This window comes from Mesocricetus auratus, unplaced genomic scaffold, assembly GCF_017639785.1.
Source record: "Mesocricetus auratus isolate SY011 unplaced genomic scaffold, BCM_Maur_2.0 Super-Scaffold_100018, whole genome shotgun sequence".
Taxonomy (NCBI): Eukaryota; Metazoa; Chordata; class Mammalia; order Rodentia; family Cricetidae; genus Mesocricetus; species Mesocricetus auratus.
The window spans coordinates 26,746,092-26,765,489 of NW_024429199.1; the positions used below are offsets into that span (position 1 = coordinate 26,746,092).

A 19,398-nucleotide genomic window follows, 5' to 3' on the forward strand; every position below is an offset into this window, starting at 1 on the left:
CTAAGAACGATGGTGTGACTGGGGTAATATATGAGGCCACTGGCCTAACACTAATGCACAAACTGACTTAGCGGAGCCCATTCTACATGGAGAGATACCTTGCCCAGCCTAGACGCAGGGGTGTGGGGGTGGAGAGGTGCCTTGATCCTGCCTCAACTAGATGATAGGACAGACTTAATAGACTTCTATGGGAGGCTTTACCCTCTCCAAGAAGCAGATGGGAGGAGGGGGGAGTGGAGGGAGTGAGAGGAAAGGAGGGAGAGGGAACTGGGATTGGAACGTAAGAAATAATTTAAAAAACGAAAAAAGAGAAATAGAGATATTAAAATCAAAAAGAGTAAATGTGTAATTATAGAAATGCTGTTCTCTTACCCTCTTAAAATGTTAATTGTTTGGGTGTTAGTGAGGAGGCCTAGGTAATCTATGGGGCCTTGGGTAGTATTTACCCCTGGCATACAAATAGACTTTGAGTGTCCATGCCACAACATGGGAGGCTCTCTCAGATGGGACTCTTGGGGGAGGGCCTAGGCCCTGCCCTGGATGAAATGAGAGTCACTGGAGATCCACCATGGAGGGCCTCACCTTCCCCGGGGATCAGAGTGGAGATTGGGGACTGGGGGACCTGGTGGGGAGGGCAGGGGAGGAGAGGAGGGAGAGGGAGCTGGGATTGACATGTGAAACAAGATTGTTTCTAACCTAAATAAAAAAATAACATAATAGTTAAAAAATGTTCATTGTTAATTGTACCTCTCCACCACCCTAGGCTACTTCTCCAGCACCATGTCTGCCTGCATGATGCCATGTCTTGCCATGATGATGATGGACTAAATCTCTGTAAGCCACCCTAATTAAATGTTTTTCTCTATGAGCTGCTGTGGTCATGGCATCTCTTCACAGCAGCAGACACCTGATCTTAACTAATGATATTTGCAATGACTTTTTATCAAAGAAAAGATATGCACTGAGGTACCGAGACTCAGGACTTCACTACATGAATCTTGGTAAGATATAATTCAACCCAAAGAAGCAACTTACTTTAAGTCTCAGTTTTCTCTCTTATGGAAACATATAACCATCATGAGCCACAGAGGTGAGGCAGCTAGACTTAGCCAGTTAGAACACATAGCACATTTTGAGATGTCCCTAGCATGTAACAAGCCATCACCATTCTCGTCATTCTCGTCTCCCACCATGACTACAAACACTGTTCCCAAAAAGATTTTTTGTTTAATAGCTAAATGTTAACACTCCTCCCATCTCACCAACAGCTGGTGTTTTATACTTATACAAATAACATAAAGAAATATATGCTAAGTATTAAAGTCTTAAGGAGGTGATGCCTCATTGTTGAAGTAGTCTTGGTAGGCTGGAGAGATGTTTCAGTGATTGGGATCACTTGCTGCTCTTTCAAAGGACCAGGTTTTGTTCCCATAACTATCATGGTAGCTTACAAACATCTGTAATTACAGTTCTAGGGTGTCTGATGCCTTCTTCTGGTCTGTGTAAGACCAGGCACGAACACAGTGCATGTTCATACAGGTAAGCAAACACAGACATAAACTAAACATAAATAAATGTTTAGAGAATAGTCCTGGAAGCCTTCAAGGGATGCGTTCAAAATGAATGGATCTGGAGAGGGGAGAAGATTTTAATTCTTCTTTCAAAATCATTTATTAATCTTTGACGTTCATTTCTCACCTATCAAATTATAAAGACAATATAGTTATTACAATGATCAAATGAGCCATAAGTGAAGTGCTTGCCAAATGTTCCAGACATAATAGATGAATTGTGAATATTGCAACATGCATACATACATACATATTTCTGCATATATAGTATGTTATAGGCAAAGACTTGTGCAAGTCATTAAGACCAAGTCTATAAGTTTTGAATCAAGGCAAAATTGAGCTTACTAGTTTATTGTTTCGATGTGTAAACATAATGTCTCATTTTCTATTATGATGTATCCAGATCTCACACTAAGAGGACCTCTGCTACAGATGCTGCAAGGCTGGCTTGCAGTGGAAAATGGTGGGCACCTTGAAAATATGACCACAGGGGGTCAGTCATGTGCTGTGTTCTCCAAAGAAGTAATGCTGAGCTCTTCAATACAGCATCAAGCCACAAATTTCCTGTTCGGAGCTAGGAGTATGTTATTTCTTTGAAACCTTTAGACAAATGTCATTTTAGCTTAAAGACAATATGGTTTTAATCTACAAAATACTCACTAACATCTTCATAAAGATCCATGTGCTGTGTGGCTAAGTGTACATTTGAGGAAATGGATTTTTTCATTAAACCTATGCGATGGCTAGGATTGCCACTACACATGCCACATTTAGAGGATTACTCTAAAATAAAAATACACACAAACACAGCTAATACTAGAATTATATTAAGTGAAGTAGAAGATCACTTTAGTGTTTAGAATGGTGTTTCAACAACTTGAATCTAATAATTACAGGTAGTAACTCATTTTCTCATGGCCTGGATTTTCATCTTTAGGATGATCACAAGTAAATTAGAAATACGAAAGTTATTGTCACATGTCAGTCAGATAATATCCCTATCTTTTTAGTGTTCTGTGGCTGAGAAGAGACACAGTGACCACAGCAACTCTTATAACGGAAAACATTTAATTGAGGCTGCCTTACAGCTTCAGAGGTTTAGTTCATTATCAGAATGGTGGGTAGCATGGCAACATGCAGGCAGATGTAGTGCTGGAGAAGAAGCTAAAAATTCTACATCTGGATTTACAGGCAGAAGGAAGAGAGAGACATTGGGCCTGGCTTGAGCATCTGAAACCCCAAGGCCCACCTCCAGTGACACACTTCCTCCAACAAAGCCACACATACCCCAAAAAGGTCACACCTCCTAATCCCTATCAAGTAGAGTCACTCTCTGAAGACCAAGCAATCAAATATAAGAACCTAAGGAGGCCATTCCAATTAAAACCACCACATGTCCGTCATGAGGCTCTAAAATTTTGTGGTTTTTGGATGCTCAATATTCCTCTCATTTGAGCTGTTAGAGCATAGGCACACAGCCAATGTGTGATCAACAGATCTTCCCATTTGGGCTGTGCATGCCTGAGAATGTGAGCCACTTGGATATGTTTAGAGTCGCTTCAGATATGAGACTCTGAGCAAGTACCCAAGATCAACATAGTCCAGGGGCTTGGTGTAGGGCTTTGCCCATCTTGGCTTCTGCCTAAGGAAGCATAGTTTGTTCTAAACTTCTTAAAACTAACTTGTACCTTTCCAACAAATGCGTTTTTATTAATAGTTGTCAGGAAATGTTCTGTTTTATGCAAGCTTCTACTTCAAGTTGATAGAAATGTGAAAATTTCAGGTTAAAGAAGATTCTAGCTGATGGAAAGTGGAGTTTTTTCCTGAAGTTTAATTCACAATACAATAATGATTGTAAAGCACAAATCAGACATAAAAAAGATTAGGATGGCTGTAATGGTATTTCCTAGACTGAGAGAACAAGGATCCAGCCATCCTACCTTGGGGACTGAACGGAAGGGTGTCTAGGGTGGCCATCGCCATGCGTTTCTTGGAGGCATTAACTAGGTCTTGACTTTTTCCTCTTCCATCTTTGAAGGCTGCACTCAAGCTGTATTTCCTATTCAGCTAGTGACTTCATTCCTTAAACTCCAACTGCAGAAAATGTAAATACCTCTGAAATCCACTGAGATGAAGCCAGTGGGAGCATTGTGTATGCATCTTTGAAGGCTGCACTCAAGCTGTATTTCCTATTCAACTAGTGACTTCATTCCTTAAACTCCAACTGCAGAAAATGTAAATACCTCTGAAATCCACTGAGATGAGGCCAGTGGGAGCATTGTGTATGCATCTTTGAAGGCTGCACTCAAGCTGTATTTCCTATTCAACTAGTGACTTCATTCCTTAAACTCCAACTGCAGAAAATGTAAATACCTCTGAAATCCACTGAGATGAGGCCAGTGGGAGCATTGTGTATGCATGTGTATGTACAGACAAGCTTCTTTATGAAAATATGGGTTCCTAAGCATAAATCACCAAACATGCCCACATGGCTACTGACCATTGCATCAGAGGGCAAATATTAGGTAATATTAGGAGATCACTTGCTCAGTTTCTAAAGCTAAATGTCATCAATTCTTCAAATGACCCACTGTGACTAAAACCAGTAACCAAAACTAAACTTACCACCTCAAAACAACAAACTCCCAAATAGTTGCCATTTGCTTCTTCAAATAGATCCTATTTCTTGATGTAATACTACCAGGACAATGTTCTTGGAAAGAGCCTCGTTTCCCGATCATGCCTGCTTCCCCAGGCCTGGCCTGGGGGGTGAGGCAGTTTGGGACAAAGGTTGTCTCCTAGTGTGGATGGACGTGGGAAAAGATATTTGCACCATCTGTATTCTGGGTTGATGACAAGCCGCCTTGTAAAAGTCAAGTGATTGTACTTACAACTACTTCTGCTGGAGAAGTAGGTCTCAGCTGAAGAGAGTGGCAATAAGGGACGACCCCTTTACAGTTTTCACCAGCAAGATCTAAAGCCTTACAAAATCTGATCACATTGGTGCCCTACTATACCAAACAAGATAATTTTTCTCTTGTCATCACTATTTAAAAGCCATTTGGCTGACTATTTGGGGGCTCCTATATCAAAGTGTTTGAGGAAACAAACCGTGGCTGTGTTTATAGTTTTCCATTCAATAAGATGCTTCAGATTCGAGACCCATGATCTCAAATTACCATGTTTATAGATGTGTTTACAGAATAACTACAAGTTAAAGTGAGATAATAAAATACCTTTAAAAAATGAAGGAATTAGCTCAAATGCCTTTGCATTTTAAACCTCCTCCTTTCAAAATAATGTGTCTTGCTTAACAGTATTTTCCTTTAACTCTTAAGTATTTTCAAATTCACTTTACAGTCTTATACAACTCCTCTGGATACTAGACTCTTCCTTTATTTACCAACACTAACATGCATACTTCCATCCTAACATGTAACTGGGGTCTGACTAAAAACTAAACAAAGGAAAGATAAAGGTACTAGAATCTAATAAAGAGGGTAGATTTAGCACTATAGTGTCATAGGAAAAAAACCTAATTCTTCTTGCATGATTGATATTTGTAAGTCACTTGATGAGCCATTTTGAGATCCCGCTCTTTGTAGCCTGTGTAGTTAACAGCTGGGACACATTTACAGCCTGCACTCAGTGATGATTCAGGGTCCAGGTTTGGATTTGCCAATCTGTAGTTTACAGGTATAATTACCTTCAGGTATAAGAAAATTTCTTAGCATAAAAAAACAAAAATAGAGAAAAGAAGTCCTGGTTCTACTTTATCCTTCTGTTTTTTAAACTGGCAAGTAAATACTATCAGAATGATAGTTCTTTTTGAGAAATGAGAAATGGCACAAAGATCTTAACATGTCCACTTCCTGTTAAAGTTGAAGTGAACAGGCTTGTTCCACAGCTTAAATAAAAAACAAAAAACAAAAAAAAACAAAAACAAAAACAAAAAACGTAATGTTCCAAGGACCTGGCAGCAGCTCCCACCACCACCAACAAAACATTTGTTTTCAGAAGTGACTGAGAATCTAGAAAAGGAATCATTGACCAGGACAACTTGGCCAAGGGACAGTGAGTGCTTTAACCATCTTGTTACAAAATTATTGTCTTTCAACCTTTCTCTTTGTTGAAAATAGCAACGAAGGCACAGTTAAATCTTATGATGCTAGAATTCTATGGGAGAAAATAGGAAAAATAAAAACAACTAAATATAATTTATGTAGTGAAGACTTCACTAAACAGCGTTGTGAGTCCTTTCAGCGGGGCATGCTACAGGTAACACAGCAGGAGGTTACCTCCATTTTCTATGATGTAGGCCAGTGGTTTCAGGGCAATGCCCAATCAAAACGTGCAATGTTCTTAGAAGAAAATGCTATCATGTGGATGATGAGGTCCCTGATAGAAGTGACAGTCTATCTTGATTGAACATACAAAAGTTAATATAAAACCCTCTGAAAATACCATTTTTTATATTATGGCTGAGAGTTTGAAAAAGTTTGCAATTCTATAGGAAATGGTGAGAAAAATATCCAGAACAAGGCTGGTTTGTCCTATGTAAAAGGATTTGTGGTAGTGTGGACTTAAGAAACAAAATACCAACACCTCGGTGGCTCTAAACTACAGATTTTTTCCCACAGCTCTAGGGACTGGACAAGTTTTGAATGTGCTGGGAATCCATGTTCCTGGGTAGCACTTTCTTGCTGTGTTCTCAGAGCAAGGTGAAAGGTTTCTCTTGTGTGTCTCCAGTAAGAGTGTTTATCCCATTTATGAAGGCTCCTTCTCCATTTTCTAATGGTCTCTGTAAGGTCCCTGATAAATTTGAATCCAAAATATCTGCCCATAGTCAGATGCTTGAATAGCTATTCCCCAGCTAGTGGCCCTATTTGGGAAGGCTGTGGAGCACCTATCCAAGAGCATGGGTGATCTTTCCATTTTCTGGTATCTTCTTTAATTTCTTTCTTTAAAGACTCAAAGTTCTTGTTTGGTTAGCGTTACCCCAAGGTATTTTATGTTGTTTGTGGCAATTGTAAAGGGATGTTTCTCTGATTTCTTTTTCAGCCCTTTTGTCTTCTGATATAGTCAGGCTACTGATTTTTTTTTTAGTTAATCTTGTATCCTGCCACTTTGCTGAAGGTGTTTATCAGCTGTAAGAGTTCCTGTGTAGAGTTTTTCGAGTCACTTATGTAAACTATCATATCATACTGCAAATAGTGAAAGTTTGACTTCTTCTTTTCCAATTTGTATCTCTTTGATCTCCTTTTGTTTATTGCTCTACCTAGAACTTCAAGTACAATATTGAAGAGGTATGCAGAGAGTGAACAGCATTGTCTGAGCAAAAACAAAAGAGCCCTAAGAGCAGGCACAAGAGTCAGAGGCCCACACACTCAAGAATTTCATAAAAGTATTAATTTTAAAACTATAGTATATATGGCAACAGCTTCTTAAAGAGGCATTTTGCTGAGTGTGGCAGCCAGTCTTGAACCCTCCAACCTTTGACAGTGTGATGCATTGGGAAGAGGGTGATTGTGAAGCTTGGTCCATCTGTGTTTAAACCACAGCTCAGATGAATGCCCTTGAACATGAATTCAGGGAGTCTGGCCTTCCTCTCCAGTGAAACACAGAAAACTAAGCCACATTAACATGGTTATTTCAGAAGTCAGTTGAGAATGAAAATAATAGTTAAGATCCATAAAGGAATCACCACATACCTGGCACAGCTGACAGCTTTACCAGATAACACACCCACAGATGACATGTCCTTGGAAAAGCTGCCGAGCAATGGGCATTCACTCCTGTCATGGCAAGTTCTTATAAGAACATATATTTTAAGTTTTCATTTTATTGTTATTTTGTGTGTATGGGTGTTATGCCTACACGTATGTTTGTGTGCTGCGTGTGTGTACTGCAGAGGTCAGAAAAGGGCAGCAGATTCTTGGGACTAGAGTTCTAGATGATGGTAAGCTACCACATAGGTGGTGGGAATGGAACCTGGGTCCTCGAAACCGTAGCCAGTCCTCTTAGCTACTGAGCTATCTTTCCAGCTCTAAGATTAATTTTTGATAAGAATATAACTTGATGGACATACCTATATACTTTAGTTGAAGAACATTTCAGTGATTCCACATCTGTGTATTTTGTTAATATTAATAATAACACAATGATAATAATAAGAAAATATTTTCATTCTTTTCTATCTGCATTAAAATCTTTTTGCCTTTGAAACAACTAAGCCCAGAAATACTATTACTCAGTCAAAAGATGTGAACATTTTAAAGCCAATTTGCTTTGCAAATTGGTTTCCCTAATTTATTGATCTTACTTCATCTTTGCCAAACTGAATATGACCATTTAATATTTTTCTAGTTGAGACCTACAATGATATTTTCGTTAAGATTTGAACATTATTACTGACTTGAATAATAAAAATTAATGGCAATCTCAATTTCCTCTTTTGAGAATTGTCTATGTCTTCTCTGCTTATACATTGCTCTGATATTTTTATTGATTTGTGAGAGGTCTTAGAATAGTAAGAATATTAACTTTTTGTTCATGATATTATGTATGCTACAGAATATTGAAATTATTTTTTGTCAGTATAACCCCTTCCATTGTTTTATGCTTCAAAATCCCCTTACTTTCCAGAAATCAGAAAAATAAGTGCTTCCTTCCTTCTAAGTTTATTTTGAATCAATAGTATTTTTCACTTTGATTCTTGGGTCAGTCTTGAGGTTTTTTTTGTTTTGTTTTGGTTTTCTTGATGGACAGTATGAGAAGAGGGAGAGCATCTCCTTTGACTGAATCACAGAGATGCGCCATATACTCAGGTCCCCTGCAAATGAAGGAAAATTGACAGTTAAGGCGAATGAGAGCCAATAAATTTAAGAAGCAGATTTCCTTCTTGAAAACAATAAACAAAGGAGATACACTTAGTCTCTTGCACAGCCTCAGGTTTAGCTCAAGACTTTTAAAACACAGGGAAGTCGCCTGTCTTTTTTCTTAGTTAGACAAGGCAAACTAAGTGTCTCTGTCAATACATAAAGGCTTTGAACTTCTCTCTCTCTCTCTCTCTCTCTCTCTCTCTCTCTCTCTCTCTCTCTCTCTCTCTCTGTCTCTCTCTCTGTCTCTCTCTCTCCCTCCTTCTCTTCCTCCCTGCCCCTCCCCCAATTTGGCCATGCAGTCACCATTATGTTCAGGTGAGGGAGGATCCTATCGTGAGACAAAGGACTTGCTGGCTTAATTCTCTACCACATTGCAAGTTAAGACTGCAAGCAGTGTTCCTGACTGAGGCTGAAAAGTATGCACAAATAAATCCCCAGCCAATGCTTGATTGGAATAGATATATGGGAGTCGGGGGCAGAATTGACCAGCTGCTGGACCATATGATAAACACAGAGGATCATGGTGTGGTATAAAAACTGGGCATTTATATGGTACAGCTGGCCATGCATAATCTTCTCCTAATTTATAAGGCAGGAGCATCTGCTCTCTAGCTGCCTCTCTTTCCAGTTTTCTAACAGCCTTATCCTTGAGGCTCCAGTCTGTGGAGCAGCCCCTTGTGGGGAAGAAGGGAGGACTGCCTCCAGGGAAAAATGAGGGTCCAGGAACCTGGGTATCTGGACATTAGGAAGACTCAGATCTGTGCTCTTTTCCTGGATGCTTGGTCATTTCTTCTTAGTTGTAGCATTTTGAAATTACATTTTTACCTTGGACTGCCATCTCTGGATAGGGTCTTTTTGTCTCTCAATCCATAAAAGGAAGATCTAGGCCAAACTAACCTCTGATTGCTTCCAGTGAGAGTTGCATTAGTTTCTGCTTAATTGAATTCAACTGGTATTTCCCGAGGCCCACACACAGGAGGAGGCTGTAGAACAGAAATACTTTCTCTGTTGGTTAATTGTCATGCCAGTTTAATGGAGAGTCACCCACAGAACCTCTGAGTCTATCTGTGGAGGCATTTCAAAGAGATTAAAATAAGGAGGGAAGACCTAGTGGCTACAATTTGATCTTTATGGACACGTAGAATATTAGGTTTATAAAAAGGTGATGTTATTACCATTCAAACCAGGATATTTTTGAGAGAGAAGTAAGAGAAGACTAGAGACTACTGGGATACTGGTAATCCAGGGAGAGCCTGTATATGTTGGTATTCTTGTCCATAAGAGGAGCTAGAAGCTGTGAAAGTCGTAATGAAAATGGAGTGTCTTACACAGATAACAACAAAAAATAAACAAAGCAGAGAGGTCACATGGTAGGAATTCTCATTCATGATTTCCTAGTAGTAACTCTCAAATAATTCTGTCAGGAGCACAACCTTCACACACACGCACGCGCGTGCGCGCGCGCGCGCACACACACACACACACACACACACACACACACACACACACACACACACACACACACACACACACACAGCTTTTGCAAGGTCATTAGTCCTTGGGGCCAAAGGTGGTTGTTTCAAAATATCATACATATTCCTCATGGTTCCTAGCACCGCTTCCGGTTACCCCAACCTGTGAATGTTTTCACAGCTGACTATGGCTGATGTATTCCCATTGCTGAATCATTCTAGTCCCAAATAAATATTACTGCTCTTTTGAGAACTTCCTCTTGATATTTAAGTTGATAAAGACATGTTCTAAGTACCCATTATACTGGCTTTGTCTTTGAACATTACCACACACCCAAGAGGAAACAAAAACAGCTGAATAAATAAACAAAGAACTTCTTCACACATATATTAAGTGTTTGAGAACACTAATGTTAAAAATGCTTAGTGACCTTAAAGTTCCATTTGGTGATCGTTCAACATTGTCCCTTGACATGGAAACACATCAGCTGTGTGTATTTTGTTGAGTCCTTTGTTTCCCATCCATGGGATTAGTGGTGGGTTAACAAAGCCCTTGACAGTGGTTGAGATGGCTTCAGCAACACTTTGCACATAACTGAGCAAGTATCCTGTTGGTTCTTTCTCACGCTCTACTTCAACTGTTTCCCTTTCTCCTGGAACCCACAGGATTGTCTTTGAATGTCCACAATCGTTCCTTCGTGACTTGCTCAGTGTCCACATCACCAATACCAACATTGCTCAAAACCGACATTCAATGCATCACTGAATGTTGGTACAATGAAGTGGTAATAAACATCAGAGACACTGAGAATCTCAAGTGGGGATGGCTGAGCTGCAGAGTGGGCCAAATTTCTAGGTGATTCTTATCATGATTCCAAGACAAATGGACTTAACAAATAATGAAAGCAGAAAGTTGCTCCTGTGATCATTTGAACCCATACCATAGATCTTAAAGTGGGACTCAACTGGGGTTTCAGCCATTCACCTCTGGACTTGTTAGAAATACAAATAATTGCAGGAAGAATTGGATTCTGGAGTCAGGCCCGGTCTCCTGTGTTGTAGCCTGTTTCTTCCCGGATCCTTCTCCTGTGGCTGTGAACAGGGTGGGAAGTCAGGTGTAAAGGGAGCTGAGGATCCACACCACTGGCGATGGTCCTCAGCTCCCTTTCTTGTCTCTCAGAGAGATGGGGAGGGGGGGCTGCTATAAAGAAAAGAGGCTCCTGAAGAGCCATGGCCTGTGGTAAACCAGAGCCCAAGTGTTGATAATGATACTTCACTGAGAAATCCCCTGAGAATCCAGCCACCAAGGCGACCTCTTCCCTCTAGACACAAAGGCGTTTCACTTTCCAAGTAGTTTCAGCTCTGCTTTCGGTGGTTAGCTGCTGTTCATTCTCAGAGTGTTTGATGTAAGTTTCTTCTAATTATTGCCACGGAAGAGGTGTCTGAAATTGTCACCTGTGGGCAGATGTTACTGCAGCTTAATCACACATATTTCTGTCCCACTAGAGGGAAAGAACCAGGGGTCAGCAGACAGTTCAATCATTCCTGTCCCCACCTTCCCAATCTTCAGCCAGTTGGCTCTGATTTTCTAATGTAAGTGAAATATGTTCTGTGTCTCATTTAATGTTAAATGGACTCTTCTTAAACAAACTAATTCAGAAAAGTTTCAAATTAGCCAAGATCACTGTGAAGGTACTACAAAGCCTTCACATATACTGCACATGTAGCTTCCCACAGTAAAAGCATCAGATGTTAGCAGAACAAGCGTCATAATTGATGACCTAAAGTCAATACATTGTTATTAGTTAAACTCTCCCGTTTTCAAATACAAATGTCCTTGGTTTTACCTACTGCTTTTTGGTCGTTGTTCCTGGATATCATTCAGGATAACACATTAGAAGTATTTAACACACGGTATTTGGGTCCTGACCTAAATGTATTACACAATGAACTGCTGCAAGATGGCATTTCCCTGATGCTTTCAAAAGACCTTTGTCAGACTCAGGAGTCTTTTGTCTTCTGCTGGCATCTATGAAGTACTAACCAGTTAACTTAGTAGCTTCCAAGAAGATTAAAGATCTCATGTCCCTACAGTTCCTAATGACTCTTCTGTTCTTTGGCGAAGCATTGAAAAAACATGAATTCTAAAACCCCCAAGTTCCTATATATTTAAAGTAAGAAAAATATAGAAGCTTTCTTAAGAGTAACTGTTAAAAGCTGCCAGGTTCATAAACAGAGTCAGAAAAAAATGCATTAGTTGAATTTAAAAACTCAAGTAAAAGTAAGGGATTTGAAGTGATAATTTTTACAAACTTAATGTAAAACCACTTCATATCTTCACTTTCTTTTCAGGCAAGGAACCCATAATATTTGTATACACAATACTGAACCAGTTTGGGGCTGAGGTTTTATTGTCCACCTGCCCTAGAAGGGAATTTTTCATCCTATTTATGAGTAAACTGTATTTGTACTTTGGTAAAAAAAAATGAATAGCATTATCCAAAGAGTGACTGACTGATGACAAATTTTGAATTCTCACTATGAAATTAGAGCCTTGTAAATTACTTTGGGAGGCAAACACCTGTTTTTTCAGAACCAAAGGATAAATAAAGGTCTTCTATTTTTCTCTCTGTGTAAGCATTGTGGTTTAGAACTGGCGCATTTGGTATATATTGGATGTGTATTAAAGACTTGCAACTGAGTGAATTAAGGATTAGGTTTTAGCCCTGTTTGAGTTTAAGTTTTAGAAAGGTTACTCCAGGTGTATATTTGAAAATTAGAAGAAAGAAGGCAACGGTAGGCATGACACCAGACAGGAAGTCTGTGGCAAGCCTTGATAGTAGTGAAGACCCTTACCTACCTTTGCCAGTAAATAATTAGTCTAGTCTGGAAAATGCAACTGACTTACTAACGGACGCCTGCATGTGGGATCTTACATGATCACAGGATGGACACCTGCATGTGGGATCTTACATGATCACATGATGGATGCCTGCATGTGGGATCTTACAAGATCACATGATGTGAGCATCCCATCACGAATGGGTGTGCTTTGTTCTTTCAAGCCGTGAAGCAGGAGGACCATTTCACGACTAGACGCAACCACGTCCTTTGGAACTTATTTAAAGCCAAATGGACCCCATCTTGACACTCACACTGTCATTTTAAAATGTAAATTGGCTGAATGTGCATGACTAAGCACCTCCCTGTCTTTCCAGAATTGACTGGTTATGAGAGCGCATGCAACCAGTTGCCATAGAACAGTCCTACCCTGCAGCCTTCTATCTGCAACTCCTACCAACCAACCCCAAAGTGTTAAAGCAAGTGACTCAGGATTACACTCCCTATCTTCTTGATTTTTCAAAAATCCCCTCCCCTGTCCCTTGTCAAAACACACCCTGGGTCCGCCCTTCATTGAGTGCCAAAAGGGCCATTCCTGTTTTCAAACAAGTTCTTTTGCTTGTGGTATATCCTGGTTCCCTGGGTTTGTAATTCTGTGGCACAAATGGAGTACAGGCTATTTTGATCCATGAGCAAGGGGGTTCACTCTGAAAATGGGACTCATATGGTCTTTTTCCCAGGCACATCAATGTTTCCTCAGTGGGCTCGTGACCAAGTGCCTATGCAGTAGGGATTGAGTCCAGTGTAATTGTGAGGATTGCTACAGTCAGCTTGTTACCTGGAGACAAACCTTTGGGCAAGTCTATGAGGGAGTTTCCAGATTGGGTTAATCAAAGTAAGGAGAGCCACTCTACATGCGGGAAGCACCGAGTCCTGAATGCAAGTGTCTCCACTCCTGTACCTTCAAATTGTAAGTCAACTTGTCCTCCCTAAATTGCATTTGTCTGGCATTTTGTCACCCCTGCCTCGCTGTTTTGACTCAGCAGCCTGGGCTTCTGGTCTTAGTCCTCCATCAGCCAACAGTCATAAGCAGCTCGAAAACACCTGACATGCTGGCATGCTTTGGAGGGCACAGTGACTTCCCAGGGGAGTGAATGAATCTGTATTTGGTTCAGCTTCCATAGCCCATTATGCTTCTGTGTGGACAGCTCCGTGGGCTTCCTGAATGTTTCATTTGCCTTCATGTTTCATCATACAACTCTGTTTCTCAGAAAAGAACCGAAACTTAACTGGTATCCAGTCCCCTTATTCCCATAACTGGAATGCCAGGGTCTATGTTGCCTGCCACTACAAAAGCTAATGAACAGAGTCCCTGAATTGAATCTTTTGGTTGTGCCTAATTCAGAAACACTGAGAAGGCAGCAGATTGACATCCTAGAGATCTGTTTTATACCCATCTCTAGGTACCAGACTTTATAGTGAATGAAACAAAGAAAAATGGAAGCTAATCATTACAAGGTTTTCATTGTACCCCTCTGGTCAGGTGACCAGCCTTGTCTCTGAGAGTCGTGGCCCTGGCACCCCTCTCCTCCCAATCTCTTACATCTCCCCTTCATTTTCATCTCTCTCTGTGCAGCTGAGTTTGCACCTTCCCAACTCCACTGTGTAACACCTGTGTATGAAAGGCAGCAGCCATCCTGCAGCCATGTGTCCAGGATACTGTTAGCATGGTGTCTTACCAGGAAACTTGTGCCTGTAGGAGCAATCCATGTTCAGCAGCAAGCAGCTCTATGCAGACAGATTCATAAGGCTCTCAGAGTAGGAAAAGACCCTCCGCCTCTCTGTCTCCCTCTCCCTCTCTCCTCCACCCAGGTAATTTTATGTACTGTTCTAACCTTTTGTTAAGTATAAACAATCTTAATTGTATCTTGTGAAAGCAATAGTGTTCGGCAGATGAGGCATTTTGTAGCATCCCCTATTCTGTCGGTACGGCTATGCTTCCTGTCAGTTATCTAAGCCAATGAGGACTCTCGGAGCTCTTTTTCTGTACCCAGATCTTTAGTAGGACGTCTCCTCACTTACATGTTTTTCTTTTGACAGACTTCTTCTTTGAATGGCAGGTCCCTTGAGGTCACCTAAAAAAAGATGAGGCTGTGTAGAAAGACAGATCTTGCCCAAGGGTTCCTCACCTTGGCTAAGGAGTATCAACAGGCCCCAGGGAAAGCCTGTGTGCAACGGGTTTCTCTTTTTGAGCTTGGGACATGTTATCAGTTGTCCTTCCAAACATTACCTGTCTCATCCTCTGGCTTTCTATTTTTGCTCATCCCTGCTAGCAAGCTTGCCTTGTCTTGTCTTCATTCTTTGAAGGGAAATTTTCTACAAATATCAAGACAGCCACTACATCTCAGTATTCTCATGAATTCCAGTGGCTTCCATTGAAGTAGCAGAAGAGGCCTAGGTTTTTAGTTCATGTAGATGACACTTTCACCAAAAGTGACAACAGGGGCATCAGGCTTTTAGTGTGAAATCTTTTAGTCTCCATCACTGTTGATCTCTCACTTTCGTTTCCCACTACTGTGATAGACTCTCTAACAAGATTAAGGGAAAGGCATTTGTTCCAGTCATAAGTCCAGGGTATTTTCCATCACTGTGATGAGATCAAGATGGCAGGAACTTGGATCAGCTATTCCACCCAGTTAGAGGCAGAGAGAGAAAGAATGAACATTTGTGTGCATAAACTCAACTTACTTTCTCCTTTTCTTTTTTTCTTTTTTTTTTTTTTTGCCTCCCAGGACCTAGATAGAGACTTGTGTCACCCTGGGTCTTTCCACATCAATGAACATAGTCAAGACAGCCCCTCTCCCCAGCCATTCACAAGCTACCTGGTCTGGACAATCCTTCTTTGGGAGTCTCTTCTCATCACACTCACTGTATGAATGCCACACTCTTGAGCAGTGGTTCTTAACCTGTGGGTTGTGACCCCTCGAGGAGTCGTACGACCCTTTCACCTAAGACCATCGGAAAACACGGATATTTATATTTCGATTCTTAGCAATAGCAAAACTACAGTTGTGAAGTAGAAATGAAAATAATTTCATGGTTGGGGGTCCATCACAATATGAGGAACTCTATTAAAGGGTTGCAGCATTAGGAAGGTTGAGAACCACTGCACTAATGTTGGGTTATGGTGGTGCCACACTTCCTTTATGTATTACTTAGGGCAAGTACTGAGCTGTCAAGAGAATACAAAATCTCTGGCTTAAATCTAACAGACATTTATTTCTTACCAGCACAGAACTGGTCAGCAGGTTCTGTCCCATGAAATCATTCAGGACCCATATGACTGAAGACATTGTGACCAGGCAGTCCCATGGCTTTAGAAACAGAAAAATCAGGAATGTATAATTGTCTTTCAGAGGATGAACTGGCAGATTATCTATGCCAATTCCATCCACTTCTGTTTGGTGAAAACCAAAATATATAAGTTTGCCTAGCTTCAATGAAACTTCAGGCAGGCTAGCCTCAGCCTGAAAATGATGAGCATGATTTTGAGAGGATATAACCAATGATGTCTCATGTCACTATATTCTGTTCTGTAATAACTGTGCAGTATGTGACAATAAATATGCTATAATTTTCAATCTCTTTTATTTTTACATTTTAGGTAGCTTCTAATTTTTCTTGTTTTCAGTCTTCTTAGTATGTTGTTACACACTATGTATCTTACATATAGTAAAACAAACATATGTAGCCAGGCGTTAGTGGCACACACCTTTAATCCCAGCACTCGGGAGGCAGAGAGGGTTGCTTTGTGCACCATGTGTGCATGTAGCAGGGTATTGTTTAAGCACATAGAGCAGGATATTGGTAAGGTACAAAGTTCAGGGGGGAGAGGAATGGGTGGGCTAATGGCCGTTGTCTAGGTGATGGTTAGGGCTGGCTGAGTTTGGACAAGCTTTCTGGGTCATGGCGTTCCTATGTTCTACCTATGCTGTTTCTCTTCTGAGTACCCCCAGAAGGTTCCTTTGTTAAGGCTAAAGGCCAATTGTGTAAATCTTTAGACTTCAGAAAGTACAGGTTTGGCTCCAAAAGATCAAGGTATCTGAGGCGCTCCCAACAATCCTGTTTGGGGTAATATGTGTGCCTCCTTTCCTACAGTGTCACACACAGAAACATGTCCTAGCAAACCTTCTAGGTTTTGCCAAATTATTAAATATAAGATACTGCCTCATTTTAGTTTGGATTTATGTTCAAAATTTCACCTTTCCTTGTAAATAAATATATTTAGTTCTTCTTTGAATACTGCCTTGAGAAAGTGCCTCGGGTTTTTCAAGTTCATCAAATTCTGAGAAACATAACATGGTTAGTAGCACAGTAAAAAAAGGTGTCATTTCTCAAGAGGCTCCTGTTCACCTCTTCTGCATTTCTTCCCCCTTCCATCCACATCCAGACGCCCCAAAACCAAAGCCTTGGGAGAAACACTCAGGGACTTTCCAAGATGTGTCTGGTTATGCAGGCTCTGAAAAATTCCCTAGGTATCAGTAAAACTGTATTATAGGTAGTACGTTTTTTGAGACAGGTCTCATGTAGCCCAAGATGCCTTTGAACTGTGGCCAGGGATTAGTTTGAATTCATGATCCTCCTGTTTCTATATCCCAAGCCCTGAGATTATAAACACAGCTAGACTCATGTGATGCTAGTAACTGAATCCAGGTAAGAGTCTTGTGTGCTAGGTAAGAATTCTACTCATTGAGTCGAATCCTTAGCTGGACCAAGAGGAATAAAGATCCCAGACAGTAAGGTGTCAAGTAGGAGGACCAGGGATGACAAAAGCAATAGCTGGGATTAGGTGGTCTTGCATAAGCTAGTGACTTATGCCAAACTAGTTTAGTAAGAAGTACAGCATCATACTATTCAAAAGTGGAATGGGGGATGGCCAAGGTCAGCAGAGAGCTAAGTCAGGCAATGTTGGCAAAGAGAACATTGGATACCTTGGACACAACTGCCTAAGGATTGATAACCACGGCTCAGGGAGAACGTTGGGTCCCCAGAAATTGCAACTTTGACTCCTTTGAGGAGGCACTGGGTCCAGCCCTAAGCAGCCTTACCAAGTCTACTCCTGGACCAGGACACAGAACTAAAGCTCCCTTTGTCCTTTCATCATGGCCTCTGAGAAAGTCTTGGGTTGGTCTACCTTCAACAGCTAGCTGCAAACAAAAATTTTTTTGGTCAAGGCAAGAAACTAGAATTTCTTGCATGTCAAAAATAAAAGAATTCTCTTAAAAACAACAACAAAAAAACCCAACAACAACAACAAAAAAACGACTGAAACCTGAAAAGTTTTGTGAACATAGACGAATGTCAGAAGCACCATTTTAAATGGATTACACTTTTCAGACAGTCTTGTCCATTTCTGATAGGTGTCCCAAAGAATGATGCTATGCCAAAATTTCTCGGGAACCAGGGAATAAGCAGTTATAGCCTAAAGATTTTACTATGGCATTGTTCTCAGAGTTGAGGAATGAATTAAATTATCCTGCTCTGCTTTGGTGTTCCACTTGATTCTAAGACTTTGTTGGTCCCTCCTCAAAGGCTGTGTTTCTTTCTGTCCCTCCCTTCTCTCCAGTTCACTAAGTGCATACAGCCCAGCCCCTGCAAACAAGGTCTGTAGTTGATGCCATACACTTACTGACTACACAAGCCAGTGTTCGTTTCCTCCATTGTCTTCTGTCTTTGCTTCTAGGGAGATCTGTCTGATTTCCTCTTTAAGTTTCAGCAAATACTAAAATACGTGAAAGTCTCCCTCCCTAAATGTTTATATGATCTAATTTTCTAGATGAAAAGGAAAATCATGTTACGTTACATCAATGGACTAGAACCTTCCTGTGCATGGATTGGAATGTAAAATTCCTCTGTAAAATGTAAAAAAAGAATTAAAGCATACAAAAGCAAACAGTGACAACAAAATGGATCAAACTATGTTCTATGCTTAGCATGATGAGAGTGTGTGGAACTTATATTTTCCTGTAACGGCACTTTTAAGGTCAATGGTTTTAAAGAAATAAATTCTGTTAAACAGGAGCATATGGCCTTTGCATTATAAAATTGTCATCTTTTTTCTAAAAACGTTATTATCATTATTCAGAAAAGGAAGACACACTCTTTAAGAATTCTGAGTTCTTAATACATAGACCATGGAAGGTGATGGCTTGTCCAGGGCCTTGTCTGTCTGAGTGTCATGGGAACCACACACTCAATGTCATTTCTAAAGGACCTTTGGCTCATGTGAAGAGTTAATTATTCAGAGTGTAGCATGTCTATGCAATAGATAATTTTCCACCCTTAAAAAGTTCATATGCTTTTAAAATGAAGATGAACACTGGGAACATTACAGGAGGCTTTTTTTATTTTAAGCCAGTTAAAGAAGGAAAAGTTTTGAACACATTTTTTAAAAGAAAGGATCTAAGGTAGCTAACCTCAGAAAACCCAGTGATGGAGGCCAAAGGAAGCTTGGTGGAACTGAGGAAACCCAGCGTTTCTGTCCTGGAGGGCTAGAATTTCAGAGTATGTGGGAAAGATTGGGAGATGGGAGGTGTCAATAGTGGCATAGAAGTGTGTGTGTGTGTGTGTGTG

The 19,398-nt window shown here is 40.5% G+C and overlaps 1 long non-coding RNA gene across 1 annotated transcript; it reads left to right on the forward strand.

The window, feature by feature from the left end:
* The first annotated feature begins 657 nt into the window (after positions 1 to 657).
* LOC121132844 lies at positions 658 to 18,846 on the forward strand. The gene is made up of 4 exons (XR_005869508.1): positions 658 to 1,001; positions 1,975 to 2,151; positions 13,506 to 13,735; positions 15,558 to 18,846. It is a non-coding gene; the product is annotated as an uncharacterized LOC121132844 (long non-coding RNA).
* Positions 18,847 to 19,398: the final 552 nt, after the last annotated feature.